The sequence below is a fragment of the Tetrao urogallus genome, assembly GCF_951394365.1.
Source record: "Tetrao urogallus genome assembly, chromosome: 1".
In the NCBI taxonomy this organism is placed as follows: domain Eukaryota; kingdom Metazoa; phylum Chordata; class Aves; order Galliformes; family Phasianidae; genus Tetrao; species Tetrao urogallus.
In genome coordinates, this window is record NC_136813.1 from 9,826,930 (window position 1) to 9,845,997 (window position 19,068).

The 19,068-nt window shown below is 41.0% G+C and overlaps 1 protein-coding gene across 4 annotated transcripts in view; it reads left to right on the top strand.

Annotated features, from left to right (window-relative positions):
- The window catches only part of FAT3 (FAT atypical cadherin 3), a gene marked incomplete at both ends in the record, with an annotated part of 358,948 nt that overhangs the window by 167,711 nt on the left and 172,169 nt on the right, over positions 1 to 19,068 (top strand). The gene's annotated exons all lie outside the window — the stretch shown is intronic.

The following is a 19,068-nucleotide window of genomic DNA, read 5'->3' on the forward strand; positions in this document are numbered from 1 at the left end:
TTTACATAAATTTGGTAGCACACATCCCAAATCTACCAAACTGTTCAAAACTTCTGGTGTGCATCTTGCTTAGGCAGTAGGGGGAGCTGGAGAACTCAGCTCTCATCTCCAGAGCACCCACCCATGTGGCAAGTGAGCCCAGCTGAGCACTGCCTTCTGGGTGAGATCCTCTATCTTCAGACCAGATCCTGACCCCGGATGGCTGGATGTCACCAGTTCAGTGATTGGAACCGATTCTTGTTAATCTGAGCCTTTACTTTAGTTTTCTTTTTCAGATTGTGTTTGGTTGGCTTCCTGTAGTTGCCTCCGATGTCCTATTCATCAGAAATGGACATGAAGTTCAAAAAGGAAGAAAACGATTTTTCTAACATCAGACCAGGTTAAAGAGGCACAGATGGAGATTCACAGAAACTGAAATCTTAAGAGAGTGACTGTGACTAGACACCAGAAGATCAATTTGCTGACTCGTGTTACATCCATCTAATATATCAGTCCATTTTTATTGTGCATTTCCTACAATTAATCTATCATTTCATAGTAACTAGCGAGTAACTTCCAAACATCATTTATGGGCTTTGTAATTGAATTCCAGTTTCCTCCCAGTGTGACTTTGTACAGGAATAAAATACAAAGTGAAGTAATAAAAATAGCCTAGCAAATATAAAATTCACAAATCTAGCATAACAAGGCATAGGACTGCACTAAAGTATGTATAGATTAACACCGTTTTCTTGGTTAGAAAAGGGGATCTGATTTAGTGTAAAGTCACAAGTCATTGTTTTAATGTTTACCAATCACAGGACTGAAACTAACTTCAGGGAAATACATAAAAGGTACTGCTACAAAACAAGATTAGAATTGATTATTTAAATGAATTGTTCCTGCTTGCTGATGTAAATCATGATTAAAATGGGTGACCTAAGTCACTTCTCTTTAGATAATGTTGACCAGCTTAGATCCTGGCAGTTTGAGTCCGGAGACATTATTTCCTCTCTCAGAATGGCAGAACTGCCTCCAGTTAACCACAATTACATTTCAAATCCAATTTCCTTCACTAATTTTTCAGGATGTTTCTTTTTGTCCCTCTGCTTGAACAAAGTAAATTCATAGCACAAGTTATCTAATTACTGCTTCCTTTAGCTTCTTTATTTACCCTGCGTATTGATTTTGATTTTTTTGGTCTCAAATATCTTTTATTTATCCTTCCTCATTGTAATGATGCTTTCCTTGTCAGCTCTTCTCAGCACTGTGCAGGAGGAGGGTATTGACAGATGTAAGCACTGCATCTGCTATGGTTAATGAACCACTCTCATCAGCAGAGCATGGCGATGGGTGGTGAATACTCTTGACTAATTCCAATGCAAAAATTAGGACAGTTGAGGTTTGCACGCTTTTCTTTGCATTTGAAACAGTTAAAGCATGCACACAATATGCTGCTGTTCAGCAGTAAGTCTTCAAACTGTGGTAATCTGCTTGATTGCCTTCACCTCTCTGATAGTTGTCTTTCTGCCTGTCTCGCAGTTCTTTATGACAGTATGTGGCATTGGCGTTGTATGATAAAAGTTTTGTGTTACCTTTTCAGTTTCATTTAAAGGAATAATCTTATGCAGCTGGATAATTCTTTTAGTCATTGCGAGCAGAAGACATGAGAGCTTTCAGTGTAACCTGGAGGTTAATCTCCATCAAACCATTACAGAAAATGCAAGAGATCATAATGAAATCTTTGGTTTCCTGAATATCAGTTGCCTAAAGCCTGAAAGAATGAATATGAGAAGCTCCTTGTCTGACTTTAAAGAGGTGGAAAAGGTACAGATTTTGTTCAGTCAGACATCCAAGGTTATTTTTTTCTCTTTTGGAGCATTCATAATTCTTCTGATAAGTAAATGTGATGATGTGCAATGCAGAGGGGAACATAAACTGCTCTGCTAAAGAGCAATAATGGTACTCCTGAGATTAAGGACAAGCAGAAGGTTGTTACTGTATTACATACTTTAAGTCTGTGGGTCAGTTCCATAGGATGACTGTAATTTGGTCCTGAAAAAAGTCTTTAGTGAGATCCAGCCCCTTTAGTGGAGTTTTATAAAGGAAAGGGAGGGCATTCCAGAAAGAAAACAAAACAAAAACCAACAACCAAGGATTTTCAGCCTTACGAACCAATATTGTGCTTCCAGGGTCCCTAAAATAACTGAAGGACTGACCTACACTTTAAAGAACTTTTGCATTAGTGTCAGAAGGGATTGAGTCATTCTTTATCTGAAGCTAAGCAACTCGTGTATCCTCTCATACATCCTTAATAAAAAGAATCCTCATTGGGGCCATTCATGTTTCCATCAGCCTCTGCATCAAGGACAATTTGTCATGCAAGGCAGTGTAAGTAACGGAAATCAATCTCACAGAAGCTAATGGGAGTACAGAACTCCTACGCACCTTCTCCAGAATGGTTTCCTTGATAGCATTTGGGTGCTTAATTCAGTGGTTCAGTGTCCAGTCAGTAACAGATCTGGCCCAGGTACAGGAAGAATGCCTTGGCAAAGGAGGAGAGCTTTTACCACGGTCTGCCTATGCAGCTGTGAGTGGGATTTGTTGGGTTTTCCTACAGAGCACTTTATCTTCAATGGAAAAAAAGAAATAGGTTTTTCTCAGAAGCGTAATCAGGCAACTATTGTGTCTGAGGTTTGTGTGTGCTTCTCAGGAAGTCTGTTGCAGTGAGATGATGGATTAGCTGCAGCATTTAATTTAGTCTCTGAAGAGCAGCCATCAGGTTGAGGGATAAGTGCAGAGATAGTCAAGAATTGTTCTGCTTCATCAAAGGGAAGCAGCACAGAGATGCTCTGTTTCAAAGGTACTCAGTTCTTCCCTTCTGCTTGGAGACTCAGCAGAGGGGAGGAAAGTCTCAGGTGCTGCCTTCACTGTGAAGATGGAATGAGACAGAAAGTCTAGCCACTTTATTCAAGATAATTTATAACTGACACACCATCAAGTAGTCCATCCGTGTCTGGCAAATTCTTCCTGGCATATTTAAATTGGGAAGCTGAATTATCTTCCAGTAGTGTTAGAAACTGGGTGTACATGTGTTCTTCTGCTGTTTACTTGGCTCCTTTTTTTTCTTTCTGAAAAATTTAGAAAACTTCAAGACTTGTGTCCTTTTATCTGCTACTTATTGCTACCAAAGATGGCTCTGCTGCTTAAACAATAAAAAGCCAAAACAAACAATAACAACAACAACAAGAAAAAACAAACACCCAAACCAGTCTTCCGGTCTTTGTCAGAGCTCTCAATCTGGTTAGAGTATAAGCACACATAGGACAAACTGATACAGTTCACAGAATTATAGAATAGAATCAGAGAATGGTTTGGGCTGGAAGGGACCTTTCAGATCATCCAGTTCCAACCTCCTGCTATAGGCAGGGACTCCTCCCTCTAGACCAGGTTGCTCACAGCCCCATCCAGCCTGGCCTTGAATGCTTCCAGAGAGGGGACATCCACAGCCTCACTGGGCAACCTGTTCCAGGGTCTCACCACCTTCACTGTAAAGAATTTCAGACCCGGACTCGCCGTAGGACCTGCTGAGCAGTGTGCCTTCCTGGGTCCAAGAGCCTCCTTCCGTTGTCCTGGAAAGAGAATTGTGGGCACCCTATTTGGAAGTGCTAGCCAGAATTTCTGTTTTATTTTTTACCAACAGTAACTCCTGGTGAGCCTCAGTGGCTTGATTTTCCAAATCCATGTATTAAATACCAGCAGCCCTTCTCCTCATATTGAGAAAGTTGATAAGCTTGATGGAGTACAGTGTAAAAACCATGGTTTACTCTTAGGTTCCTGAAAGTTTTAACTTCATTTAGGCTGAGGTAATAGTGCTATAACTTCCCAGAGCTGTGTTCAAGAAATTTTTCTCCTTTATCAGGAGAAAAAGAATAGTTTTTCTTTTTTATTACAATCACTGTTACATTTAGTAGGACAGAAATAATAAGTGATATTGAGTTTTATGGCTTAAGGAGAAATAGAAAAGAACAGTATGCTCTTCATAGAGTTAAAAAGACTTTTTCTCCATGGAGTGCAGTAGTTCTGCAGGTTATAGGTATATTGCATCTCTGTAGGAAGCATCCAGCATCTGGGATTCTGGGAAGTCTAATACAAGGTCACTTTCAATGAATCACTCGAATCTTTCAAATAAGACTTTTGGTGATACAGGGGAGATAATATCCAGCTAAGCAAAGAAACTGAGAAGAGATTAATGAAGGCAAAAATGGTTTTACATGGATTAACAATGTGTGAACATTGGAAGGTGAGACTTGTTTCTTGTAAAACTCGTACATCTTCATTTATTTTGGCCATGGAAATTTAGCAGTCCTTGTGGCCAGCTCCAGTCAGAATTCACAAAAGCCACAGTTTGTGAAATAGGAACCAATTCCGTGGAAGAGATTTTTTTTCTTTAATCCTTTTTTATTGTTAGAAGATGTTACCGTACAACATACACTTCCATGCAACCGAAGCTGCATTCCTTATAGATCTGTCAGAGTATCTATCATGCTGTCAGGGCAGTGGCTAATATTGAAACACTGAACAACAGGGATGTGTTCACTCTGCTCTTTTATTGGGGATTGCCTTTTTGCCCTACGCCTAGCATCAGTGTGTCTCCATTTAGATTATGGTCTGCAGTCGCACAAGAGAAAGCAAGCACGAGCCCATGTTCAAGACTGAGTGTTTACTTGTTGGTGGAAGAGCTTGTGTGACTGTATGTTTATTTAATGTTAAGGATAGATTAAAATGATCTGTGGGACATAACACATCAAGTTGCCTCCATTTCTCTTCTGTTGCATGTGCTATGAGCACTTAAAGTGTAAAGAGTAGAAGTGAATGCTCCCATGAACAGAAATCCTGATTTGTGTCCTATTTTTTAAATGCTTCGGGATGAAAGATGATACATTGAGAGACAGATAAGATTCATTGTTCACCTGCAGCATCAGGCCAAAAATACCTCGATTTCCTGGAACAACAGTTGTAGATCTTGGCCGAATCACCTTAGTGTTTATCCTTTCCTGTTATGAGGATTAAAAGCTAGCCATTACTTTGTATTTTCTTCTTCAGATGAGATCTTAATGACTGAGACCACATCTGATATATGTGGCCATTACATTCCATTACCACTTTTGGTAATAGTAGAAATTTGCCAAATCACTACAGACTGGATTTGTCTTGCATGATTGCATTACAAATTACCTGCAGCCTCCAAGACTGTAGTACGTATCCCAGCGGAATGCTTTGGCAGTGCATATATCATTGAGTGACATTGAGTTTCTGATCACCATAACAGGCTCACTTCTTGAAGAGCATGTGGAACTTGAAGGCATCATGACTGCACCATGCTTCTAAGCTTTTTAGATTCTTCTGCCATAAATGGATTACTCATTTTCACTTACTGATTTTATTGCACTACTTACAGACTTCCTAAGGTAGCCTAGAAGAACGTTCCTAGGAACCCAAGTATTTGCATAAGTAGGGAAACCCACTTTCCAAAGTCTCTATAAATGTGTTGGTTTCACACACCTCAACTCAATATGATGTGTTATAGGCACTTTTGATGAGAACCAATAAAAAAAATACTTGTGCATTTCTTACACGACCACTTAATCATACCCCTAGTGCAGTATTCATCACAGCTCCTTGATAAAAGTTGTATTCGCAAATCATTGCTTCTGAGACCTTGGAAGTTTTAATGTTTTTCAGTGTTTTTTTGTTTGTTTTGTTGGTTGGTTTTTCCTTTTAAGTTGGAGAAAATAACCACATTTGCATCTTTCTGACTTGCTCCTTTTAGCCTTGTTATTTCGGACAGTCGGTATATGATTTTGAAGCTGCTAGGTCTTTCTTGATGCTGATACAGGTCATCTTTAACGAGACTGATTTTCTAATAGTTTGCTTCCAAGGGCAGAGGTATCCATCAGTGTGTCTTTTTGTTTGGTACTTTCTGACAAAGCAAAGGACGGACTTATTTTCACCCTTCCCTCAAAGTGGTCTCTATCAATAAAGCTCCTGTTAGAAATTATTTATGGAACATAAAAATATTACATTGTCCAACCTGATTAACTAAAGTGGCTCTTCTCCGTAATCCATTACTCTAATCTGGTTCTTGATAGATGGATGGTTATTGCCATGTTTGTGGTGAAAGTAGTTATTTCTCCAGCTATAAATTTGCTGTCAGAGTTGTTCCCATCTGTCTAAAAAGCCACTGAAATGTTTTTAGAGAACTTAGCATTTTGAAATTAAAAAAGAAAAAAAAAAGAAAAAAAAAGAAACGTGTTCTATGCTCATAAACAGAACAAGACCAATGGGCATGAACTGAAACACGGGAACTCCTGTGCAGGTGCCAAAGCAATGGCAAAGCTTACCCAGAGAGGTTGTGGGGTACTTCCCCTTCCCTTGGGGATGTTCCACAGCCACCTGTCACGCTGCTCTTGGTGCTAGAGCAGAAGTTGGACCGGATAGACCCAGAGGTTCCTTGCAGATCAGCCATTGTATAATTCTCACTGCCCATCCTTGCTGCAGTGGTAGTCATTGACATTGGGTGTTATTGCTGGTTGCTGCTTGGCCTCTCTGAGACATTTTCTGTAAACAGGTGTGCCCTTCTTTTTGTTCGTTACGAACAGGTAATTGGTGTTCAGAGTTTTCTGCAAGGATGCTAAAAGCATAGGTTGCTCTGAAAGTAGTGCCTCCTATTTATTTCCGTGGAAAGTACAATATATGCAAAGAACACAATAACTCCATTTGACAGAGCAAATTCTCAGCTACACAATGATACTTTTCAAAACAGTCGCTACAATTAGCTATGCATTTTAATCAGCAACGAACAAGAGCCTGCATGCCATGCTCATAAAAATGTGCATGGGCGTTCAGAACATGGCGTGTCTTTCATGCTGCTGTTGCCACTGCTGAAATGCACTCACTGTGCTCACATCCACCGTTTGGTCTCCGTGAACTTTCAGCAAGCATCAGTGAATGTCAGTTGGCACCACTGGAGGAATTCAGTCCCACACCTTTGCTTCATATGCACTTCATGTCAGACTCCGTTTTCTCAGACTGACCCTCTGCTGCCATTTGTCACATGGCAATAAAATGTAATGGGATGTTAGTGGGAAGGTTCAGCCTCTGTTGCTGTACCACCAACATCCACCTCTGATGTTGTGGGTGAGCAAAATAAAATAGAAGGCATTATTTTCAGATCAGCCTTGTAGTTTATTTCTGTGGTAATTACTTGACTTTCCTCTGAATGGAAAATAACTTCATGCCTCCAATCCAGTGAGCGCACACAGCTTTAGGGCTTTAGTAGCAGTACTTTGAAAGAAGCATCATCAAGTCCAACCTTCAGTGGTCTGTTACCTGGTCTATTCTGTAAGCATTACATTTAGAAACAGGGAGCAGAGGACTGCATTTCCAGCCATGGTGGACCATTGCAGAAACCTTGAGATGTACTCTTCTGAACCGATTCTTCAGATCCTTTATTTCTGAAGTGTTGCTTAGTTACATTTTACACATTCTCAGATCATTTAAAAGTCAATTTACTGTTTCATGAGGCAGTCTTGTAGTAGAGGACTCTTTTAAGAAAAATATAACTACTACTTTAATTCCTTTTGTGGTATGAGATGTTTAGGACTACCAAACTGTAGTGGGGATAGTTTTGTAAGCATCCAGCATCTCTGAAAGCTACTTAGCTAAATACCTGGATAAGCACTTGGACTTATGTGGCTTGTGGCAATCCAGTATGAAAAGGTTACTATGAGTATCCTTGTGGAGACAGACATTGACCAAAGAAGTATGTATCTAATAGTCTGCTCAATTTCTAAGGAACTTGTAAAACCCTGACATTATGGATTCTGATTTATGCCCTGCTGGAAGACTGGTGGGTAATTGCACCATTCTGTTGTCTTTCTAAAATTGAAATACATCTATTTCTGTTTGCGATAATAAATTCTATAATAAAATCTTAATTGGAAAAAAGCAATTTGTCGGAAGAGCAATTAGCAGTGGAACAGCTGCTTCGTTAACATACAGATGCAGGGTAATGGCTTCTGAATCAAATGGTACACAGTGAGCTCTCTGGTGAAGAGGTTCCTCCTAACACTATTAGACAATTTGATTTTCCTCGTGTTGTGCTTTCTGTTGCTCGTCAGCTTGACTTGCTTTAATACAAGATTATTCAAATGTTTCTGATACTCTTCTCTACGTTGTCCAAGATTTTTTTCCATGTAAAATCAGAAGCAATTACATAGCTCATGTTCGGATGATTTACTCTGTCAAACTTAGTTGCCTGCTCTGATGTCTGAGTTCAGGAAAGTGATGAAAAATTCAAGGGGTTGATTCCACAAGGATGTCGGGTTTCTGATGAGTGCTTTATTTCAAGCCCAGCTCTGCAAGCTTTGTTTGACTGCTAACCCTGCTGATGGCCGCTCGACAAGAGCAGGTCTCGGTCATTCAGCACTGCTTCCAAGTTTGACGCTGTTGTAGGTGCCACCATCATAGTTTCTTTTGTAATTTTTTCATAAAGTCCTAAGAGGAATTCACAAATTCTTTGACATCTCTTTCTTTTTCTTCCTTGGGCAAAGCTTTGGGGTTGGGCTTTTACTAATTTTCAGGAAAGATGATAGGGAAACCTGCAGTCCCACTGGTAGGACCTTCTATATTCTGCAGACACAAGGTTCAGTTCTCAGCAGCACTCAGCAGCCCATAAATGGCCATTGCAGTGCCTGGAACATCAGCTACCCAGCCTTGCTGCAATCATCCACTTCCTAGGGACCTGCACCTGAAAATCTGGGTCAGTCTTACCACTTACCACATAAAGACATTTCCTCTGTAGCAGACATTTGATATTACTTAAATGCATAAACAGCTGCGTATATTTTTTTTCATCTCATCTCCACCTGATGTATCATTTAATCCTTTTTTTTTCTGCTCTTGAAATCTCTTTCCCAGATGTATGAGAACACTGAACTCACTTATTTGGCTCCTTGGTACGATTTGGGTAACAAAACATAGCTGCTTCACAGGGGCAGTGATAGCAGACGAGATTCATACTGAAAATCATTTAAAGTAAAACATGTCTATATAGTGATCTGTCTATATAGTACTCTGTGTGTCAGAGCATCGTAATTATTGGAAGGTACTGTCACCCTTACAGATGACCACCAGGAGCCCTCATGAACAGGGAAGAATATTAAGCTTCTCTTGTAATGTTGTATTTGCTTTCAGGATTAACGCCTTCTGAAGATCACCGCTTAAATACAAAGTGTTACTCTGGAAAACATCAGATCTCTATATTAAAGAAATATAGTGTAACTTTTAGAAGTGATCCTTATGCTCTTCATCTCTCAAATCAATTATGTCTGCTTTCTGAAGAAAGGTTTGATGGGAAGGACACCATTGCTGGTATAAATCAAACATGTTTCCACCACACAGTGATTTGTTATAGCCTGCCTTCTTCTGTGATCATCTGATTTGTGCCTTAGTCTCTGGGGCTGAGTGTACTGCTGATAGATATGTATATGTATGATGTGTACTTAGTTCATTGACCAGTTCCAACCTTGGCAGTAAGATAGGAATCTTGAAGATGATGAAGTTCTTTCAAATGATGTAAGGATATGAAATTACAGGAGGAAAAGAAGAAACAGAAGCATGTGCTGTGAACACTAGAGAATCTGTGTGATGGGCACTGAAGGAAGCACACAAAGCAGGAGTTTGAGATATTGTAATGACATTTTTTGCAGGTCTCTATCATCATAGACACCATCATCAATCTGCCACAAGATATAAAAACTGAGGAAACTTACCTGCGGTACTCCTGGACCTCACTGGTAGCTGCTCAGCAAAAAGCTGCCATGGCTCAATTAAACCAAAATGGTGTTAGTGGTATACTACCAAAATCTCATTTCCACTTTTTAAGAGCAGCTATAGGGTCCAGTTTGACACAGGAGACTGTGACTGTGCAGGGTGCAGAACAGTAACAACATTAGTGACTGAATATATAGGCATAGACTTAGCACCTAAAATATAGATAGTGCAGAGCTACATTTTGCCATAGTTAAACATTATTTTCTGGACAATAATTGAGCGTGGCAGGGTGATAATGACATTACTGTTTCCATAAGCAGGGGTTTATCTCATGTTGTTTGTAGCAAGCTGGGGGCTGGGAACCAAGATATTTGTTACCAAACCATTTGTAATCAGCAGAGTGGTGCTTTTTGCAATTAGCAGTACAGGCTGAGGGGTTCCCATCTTGTATTTAGACTTGAAATCTGATCAGCTTTCCTAGCAGCTTGCAGAGCACTGCCGTGCTTGCACTTGTGATTCCACAGTAATAACATCCATGAGGAGCCTGCTTGCTGCAAATTCCTTAGATGTGACATGCCAGCTTTAATAAAACGTAGCAATTTCAGGCACATGGTGATAATCACTTTAGCTGTTCAGCCTTGTGGGCTCCAAGAGGGCTTTTCGTAGTGGGCTTCTGGTCTTCTCTTACAGCAAAAAGCAAACGTCTTAACTCTTGCTATTAGATGTTGGTGGAAGCTTCAGTGTTGTAATGCAAAGACTCATGAAAGCAGTCTGCAAAACGTGGGTTGCAGGTAGCTACTGTTGGATACCATACTTCTATTGAATACTGTGAAAAAAAGCAGTAAATTCAGTGTTACAGTTATGTCTCAAAGACTGGAATTAACTAATTGACACATGCTTTCCTGGCAGGAGTAGGAAAACAGCTATGATAGGAAATGTGTTATCAGAAGAGCATGCGGAGGTGCTTTGCTGAATGGGGAACTCTGTGGGACTGTGATCATGGCACCTGTCCAGGGACATGAGGGAAGAGAAGCAGCACGAAGGAGACCCAGGGGCCATCTCCAGTGACACAAAGACAGATGCGTTATTTTCTTTTTCCCCAGAGCTGTCACACAGTAATTGGTATCTCTAAAATCTGTGGTGGTGACAACTTCCCTGTGCTGCTAGTTAGCAACCTAACCAGGAGGGATCTTCTGTATCTCAATGGAGGCCAAAGGGTCTTGTCACCACTTTGTTTCTGCGTTGGGATAAATTGCAGGTAATTTCCTGGCTGGGTTTTGTTGGTGCTTAGTGCAGGGGCTTAGGTAAAGAAAGGTTTACTGGAAGGAAAGGGGGATAAGGAGAGAGCAGAGCTGCACGAATGACTTGTTGGTGATTCACATCCTATTCTCAGTCTCAGTTCCCAGCCTTTGTAATGCTGGGGCCAGGAAACGTGATGGAGACCTGATGGGTGTTGTTCTCTCCGTCTGCACACTCTCCTGTTCCGGCACCTCACAGCACTGTTCATCAGTGGTGAAAGGTGACATTAGCTGATGTGTTCACCCTCCCCAGCCCCTCTTGGAGGCTGTCCCCACTGCAGTTGGGCTCTCACCACCACAAATGACACCGCAGGTGACTGCAGTTGATGTGCAGTAACATGCCTCCAATGTGCTGTCAGTGTGAGCTCTCAGAAGGGCTCAGAGCACCAAGAGCCGGGCTGCTGCTGCTGCCAAATTTATCAACCACGTGCTCTGAGGCACTGCTCCCTCCTTTAGTTGTTTTTGAAGTCTTCGGCCATGTCAAAAGCCCTTCTGGAGAACAGGATGCCCCCACAGCACGCTCCCTGAGGCCTCTCCCCATGCTCCACCATGGGATGTCTGGCCAGGCCCAGGGCCACCCCTTACCCTTCACCAGGCCCCTGAAGCTGCTACAGGAGTCACAAAGAGGAGAACAAAGATGAGGAAAGCACAGTGAAAGTGAGCTGTCGTGCCGCACACGGAACTGCAGCAAGGAGCGCCATCTGACCAGGCGGTGCCTGCGGAGAAGTGCTAAATTCCCGTTCAGCAGGACCCCAATCTGTTCCCGAGGCGACTGGCAGCCTTTCACACCACCATTGCTCCCGTTCGCCCCACACGGATGGGCAGGTTGTGAAGCACACACGTGCCTGCTGTCCTGATCCCTCCAGATCTGATGGGCATGGAGAGGCCTCCACAACAGCAGATGGCCTCTTCCAGGAGGAAGGTGAATTTCAAAAATGTTGGGCTCATTAGCTAACGGATGGTAAAGAGATATTAATCTGGGTAGATTTATTCTGTTCTGCAGTCTGCGAAAGCTATTAAACTTTTTGCTTCTTGTGAACTGGGCAGTGTACGACTTCGTGTTCCTCTCATTATGTCACATACGTGCCAAAGGCATTTTTCACTCTTCCTTTGGTGGCACCTCATACATCGGCTGAATCCACTCCTTCCAGCAGATGGTGATGCTGCTCATAGCACTCCTGCTCTTCTCCTTTCCTTGATATTCAGAGTGGAGGCTTCCAAAGGATTTTCTTACATCAATTTTTTACATGACACTTTTTCTCTGGACATGTGATCAAAAGAAAAAGTCAGGCTCATTCTCTAAGTTTCATGCTAATGAGAGAGATTCGGGCTAAGCTTTGTCGGAAACATCGTTAACAGTAAGGATGGATAAGCGTGGAAGTAATGAAACATGGAAAGTCTTGAAACATCTGCATTCACATAGTTAGAAGGAGTAAAAAGAATATCTGTTGGGAATCGTTTAGGTATTGGTGATCCAGCTTTGAGGCCTGTGCTGGACAAAATCTGTTTAAGTCCTTCTGGTCTTGTCTTCTGCATTCTTGTATTTAATCTGTTGATTAATGGGTTGTTCTGAACGCACTGTTCACCCTGCTTATGGGTGTCTGGGCAATGAAATGTGTAATAAAGAGAATGGCATAGTAAGGTGAGTTTTTAAGGCAGCAGTGACTTTCCATTGATGATATCAGGGCTGTATATTATTCACTTAGAACTGCAAGTGCACAAATTGAGCACCAAGTTATGATGCAGGTGGAAGTATCTTTACTCTGCATCATGCTTAGAAAGTCAACGTAAGTAAGCCACCAACTGTAAATCTGTTTGCGCCTTTTCAGATGCAGCTGATTAAACTTGTGACTAGTTTTTCATTAATCTTGCTTTTCTGTAGTTAGTTTTACAGAAGGATTTTTAGGACGATGGAGACACTAGCTTAGCAGTGCCTAAAGGTGTGTGCTTTCACACCTACTGGTTGTGCAGAAGTTTTGATCTGTAACTTTTCAAAGACCAAAATTATTAGAGTGATCAGGCTATAAAGGCGATATAAATAGATAGACTGGGAACACCACTAGCCAATTCCAAAGAGAAACGGTCATTTTAAAGTCAAGAGGCTGCTGATAAAACTTAGAAGGGAAGAGATTCAATCTTGCCAGCCTCTCTCAAAAAGAGGCTGAAAAAAAGACTCATTGCAGACCTTCTTGCTTCCAGAAAATGTTCTCTTGCATTTCCACGAAGCCCAGGAAATAAGGCATCTTTAGGTGTTCTTCCTGCTGTAAGAGCAGGAGTTAAGCTGTTCAGAAATGCAGCATGTATAAGAAAATAACTCCTAGCCAGCGAGTGAAACTCTCATTGTTAAATGTAGAGATCAGTCAGGCAAATAATGAATATTTTCAAGCATAGAGCATTTGTAAGCAGCTGGATATCAGCAGTCACGTAACTGATCCTGTGTAAGTATTAAAATCTGCTGTTTTATTTGTGATACAAATGAATACTCACAAGCATTCCTACATTTCCTTCTATTCCTGGGAATTCCTCATTGGTTTTATAATTTGGGATGCTTCTGTGCCTGTACTGAAGTGCACATGGCTAAGATTTACAAACCCTATCGAAGAATGGCGCCGATAGTTTGGTTCAGATATGTTATTTCAGTAACTTGATATTGCTCAGAAATGTTAGTTCTTAAGATTATTCAGTGTTACTTTATGTTTTTGCATGGTTGTAGTGGAGTTACATAAATATGAATAAAGCTGTGTATCTCTTTAGTATGCCTTTTTCTCCCCAGTACTAATGTTTGCATCTGGGAAGCTGCTGTTATAAATAAGATCATTTTACATAATGCCTGAAGAAGTTCCCTGCCCATCCTTCTATAAGAATGGATGTTCTGTAGTACAGATAGATTGATTAAATATTGATGTACATTTACTTGTGGTTTTTTTCCTCCAAAAAAGTAAGGTAATTTCAGAGTCACTGAAAAGCTGGTGAGAGATGGCTAGTCCTCTGTGAACAAGTTACCTGCACTCAGAGTCTACTTTAAGGCACTTGAGGGACAACAAGCCATGTAGGAGGGTTGGTTAAGAGTAAAGCACTTTGGCTTGCTTTTGAGAAGTCCCTACTTCACCCGTGTGCTCATAGATCGAGTGCCTCTACATCCCATAATGTCATGCTTCAGGGTTGGCCCCTTTTGTAGCGAGTTGGATCAGCTCATCTGTCTGCTGCAGACGCCGCCCTTGGAAATTGTTTTAGGTTCTGGGTGGCAAACTACTGGGCTAACAGATCCTCTGTTAGGCTGAGTGAGCTGGGCTTGTTCAGCCTGAAGAAAAGAAGGCTGCAGGGTGACCTCATTGCAGCCTTTCAGTACCTAAAGAGAGCCTACAAACAGGAAGGGAATCAACTCTTTGAAAGGGTTGATAACTGCAGGACAAGGGGAAATGGGTTTAAATTGAGGGAGGGAAGATTTAGGTTGGATGTCGAGGGAAGTTGTTTACAGAGAGAGTGGTGAGGTGCTGGAACAGCTGCCCAGAGAGGTTGTGGATGCCCCATCCCTGGAGGTGTTCAAGGCCAGTTTGGATGGGACCCTGGGCAGCCTAGTATTAAATGGAGAAGTTGGTGGCCCTGCATGTGGCAGGGGAGTTGGAGCTTCATGATCCTTGAGGTCCCTTCCAACCCTGGTCATTCTGTGATTCTGGGATTCTGTTGTCAGGAAAGCAAGTCTTGTTTATCCTGCTCCTGTTGGGCAGACTTTCTTCTCTGTCATTTTCCAAAAGTTACTTCTGTCTTCATCTGCTCATTGGCTTTGTTTGGATATGAAATTAATTTAGGCTAAAGAGAAAACCTGATGCACCCTTTTAATATAACTCTTGTATAGTCGAGGATGACAAGTTTGCTCTGAATATGTACGCAGCTCTAAGTTTAGCTTCTATGGAAGGAGGCATGTGACAAAGTAAATCAGATTAATGTTTTGAAGGCACTGACATTACCATTAGTCAAATCATTATATCCAGGCTGTATGTCCAGGTCAATAACAGTAGTGGGATAAAATCTGCATATCATTTGATCATGGCTTGTGTTCAGGTTGCACTCCTTAGCAGCTGGTTGCTTAAGGTGTTAGCAGTTAGGCTAATTTAGCTCCCAAATGAAAGTTTTGCTTTAAGCTTTCCTGCTTTACATAAACATTTTGATGATTCCCAGCAATGTTTTGGGTAGTTTTTTTTTTTTATTAAGTTGCGATCACATGTACTAATGAACACTTACATTATGAGGTGTCTAAAACTTGAGAATTCACTGACATTTCCTAAAAATTACTCCTAATTGGAAATGTTGCTTCCAACAGCTTCTCAGGCATCTGTTTTCCAAACAACAGCACTGCTGAGCTGTTTGTTTAAGACAGTTGCAGAATTTATGTCTCCTAACCTTTAAGAGCAGTAGTAGGACTATTTGCATTTGGGCTAGTTTCCTGCAGTTCCCTAAATGATTAGCGAAAGCAAACCTACCTTAGGCCTTTAATTTAGAATGAACCAATTTGTCCTGGGGAGCTACACCAGCTGTACAGGTCTGCATGGTCCATTACTCCATTGGTTCAGAGGACTCCTACCCCCCACCTCTCTGCAATCATTTCTGGATTTAGTCTTTGCCCTTGCAGCACCGCGTCCAATTCGTGCTCCCTTTCTACCTTTACTTTTCTAAAATGCATTGGCAGTACTTCCTCACTTTGGGTATTATCCAAGGGAGAGCTTTCTTCACACCAAATATCCCGAGTTCTTCCTTTCTGCCTACGCCTCCCATATTTGTGCTTTAATTTGGAGCTCTAACACTAAGAGGAACCTTTGTGTGTGAATATACGATAAAGCCACTCTTGTTGGCATGAGCTTCTGAAAAAGTCAGTCTTTGCCAAGCTGTTCTACCCCAGTTGTTCTAAGACTTCATGCTCAGACATCTGTGACTCTTTGTCCCTGGTACAGCATGTGGGTTTGCACATTCACAGGTGCGTGGCTCTGAAGGCAGGTGAGGAAGAAACCACAGGAGGGTATTGTCAAAGTCACAATAAGCAGTTTCTTAATGTGAACCTTCTTGCTTACGAAAATAGAAGAATGACTCTTCCCTTTGAAAATGTATCTCATCAGCAGAATGCTTTAGCATGTTTTTCACAGTTTCCTCGGAGTTGTCAGTGGCTTTTTATAAGAGAACTGCAAATAGCCTGTAGTATTAAATATTTCATCACAGTTAGGTACACTATATTCATCAGTTTGTAGAGTGAGCTTGTCAAAAGGCTCCTTGTTTTTGTTTTCAAGTCACATGTTTTTAATGCGAATCTGTCGGGTCTGTTATGTGGACTTAAAATGCTGCTTTGCTTGCAAAAACAGAAAAAAGAAGAAACTAAAGCTGTTAGAGCTTCAAATGATTTTGAAATATCTTCAGCAAAGAATAGGATGAGAAGTAGCTTCCATATAACAAATGTTCAGCAAAGAACCTAGGAACATAAAAGAACGTGTATGACTTGTGAGGAACAATCATTAGTCATGGTAAGCCTTATTCCACCACCAGTGCTTTATTCTATGTGGAAAAGGTGGGTTTACTTCCCATTAGAAACACCCTTAGAGAATCTCTTGTCATTAAGGCATTTAGAAGTTTTTACTGTTCATTTTTTTTCAAGCCCCGAACAATCGGAATTAAAAGTAATGCCAGATAATGAACCTGTGCTGCTTGTGGCCTCAAGGTATGGAACTAATAGGAAACCAGCTAATGAGAATAGCCGTGGTTGTACTAGGAAGGATAAAGAGAAAAACCAAGAATTATAAACCTTCGTGCTTCAGAGCCAGCCACTAATTGGCAGGGAGTATGAAGAAACTTCCACAGTTCAAAAAGAACACATTTAGATGACTCCTTTGCAACTTCTTCAACAATATATGGTACTTGTCGCTGTTAAAGGGAAGGTGGGACAGTTTGGAATTGCTCAGGACAAATTGTAAATTTGAAGATGATGGTGGCGATACACATTGCTATACAGGACTTTACATTCCTGTGTGGAGCGGAGTTTTATTAAATGGTCAGCAGAGGACTAATTCCCTACCTTGGAGGAAAAATGAATAAGGAGAGATGATGTATGATTGGAAGCAGAAAATCAGATGTGTGCTTGAAAACACAGGTGAAATAGTGACCAAGGTATATATAAATTAGGAATTGGCCAATGCACGAAGAAAGAATGTACGATGAAACCAGCTACATACATTGTTAAATCGCCTGCAGTGGTTTAGGATTTCAGGTCATCATTATGCCTGTGAATAGCGTTACTTTGGCACTGCTCCATAATTGTCTACACTACAAGATAAAAGACATGCCAAATCTTTAGCTTGTCTGGAATGTATTTTAAAAGATTCTTGACCTTGAAGCATTTTAAAGCAATTTGTCCAGTCCCTGAAAACCAGGAATGCCTGCTGCTTTCTGTCTAACCTGTGACATGGTTATCTTCGTAAAAGCAGAGCTACTGCTCAGCTCCGCCACTGCTGCACTCACCCTTCCAATGCAGAAGCAAGCTGATGGGTTTTATTCACTTTAGATAAAGCGAGTTAGCAGCAGCAGCATGTGTACTAATTGGTGATTAAAGCATTGGTAAAATGGGCACACTTAGCGAGCCTGAATGAACCCTTCAGCAGAGTATCTCTGCAGTACTTTTAGTAATCACTCACTGGGGCAAAAGGTGGCCTAGAACAAATCTGCAGGGTTTGTACTGTTGTTACGTTGCCCTCTGAACAACATGAAACAGCAGAGGAAATGAAGGATTGGATTTTGCCTTGTGATAGATGAACGTGTTGAGAGCTGGGGGCTGACCACCAGTCCTCTGCTCCTAACTCTGATAATGAATTGAAAATGCACTCATTGACCTCTTTTCAAATGCAATTTGTCCCATATTCACCAAGGCTTCTTTTACCCGTGGTCTATTTTTAAGAAGATTTGATAACCTGTTAACTTCATAAGGAAAAGGAAAGTAGTCTAGTAGTTCAGAAAGTTTTTCCTTAATTGTTCTTTGCTGGCAGCCCTCAGAAGCCTCTTCTGACTGCTTATAAAGGGTGATCATCTGTGCTTGATGGTAAGACTTACAGTGAGGGTGAAGTTGATGTGACACTAAAAATTAAGAGCATTGAAAGGGCCAGTGCTGTAAATCTGCATGAGAATTTATTTGAATAGCATCTCTTTTAGCACTAACTCCTATAAGTAAAACAAAGAAAAAAGATTGTTTTGGTTAAGGACTTGGGGTGGGGTGGACTGAATTCAGAGCTTGGTGTTACTAAGAACAACACAGAACCGCTTGATTGTGGGTCCCTTTTTTTCTATGAAAGCAGCTCTTGCCTTCTAATTTGTGCTGGTTCATCTCTCCTAACAAGAAGGAGTGTTCTTGGCTGCACAAATTATAGTTAAACATTTTACTGTAATGAAAAGAATATAATTCCTGATAGTCGATTTAGAAAAGTGTATTAATTCTGGGATTCAGAGGACCGCTTCCACAAATATTTCATGCACTCCATCTATTGCTTTTCTTACCAGCGTAGATAGCATCCAGCAATTGGCTTGGTCTGATTTATTTTATATTCATGAATCAACCTTGTGATAGTTTCCACGGCTGCACTGCTGTGAAATAAGTCTTCTGCAAATCTCTTTTTGTATGTATATACAAGTGCTTATTTTTGCATGCAGAATTTCAAATGTTTCCATACAAAATAGAGGCAACCAGAAGAACACATCTAATATGAGAATGCAAGAATCAGAATGTATTTTTATTCCTAATGTCTAACAGTCTAATCAAATTGCAACAACTGCTTCTTGTTAGAACAATTCCAGCAATAATCCATAGCAATTTCTGTAAAGAATCATTGGTACCATAGAGAAGTCATAGAATCACAGAATCATTTGAGTTGGACGAACCTTTAAAAGTCATCTGGTCCAACCCCCCTGCACTGAACACCCACAG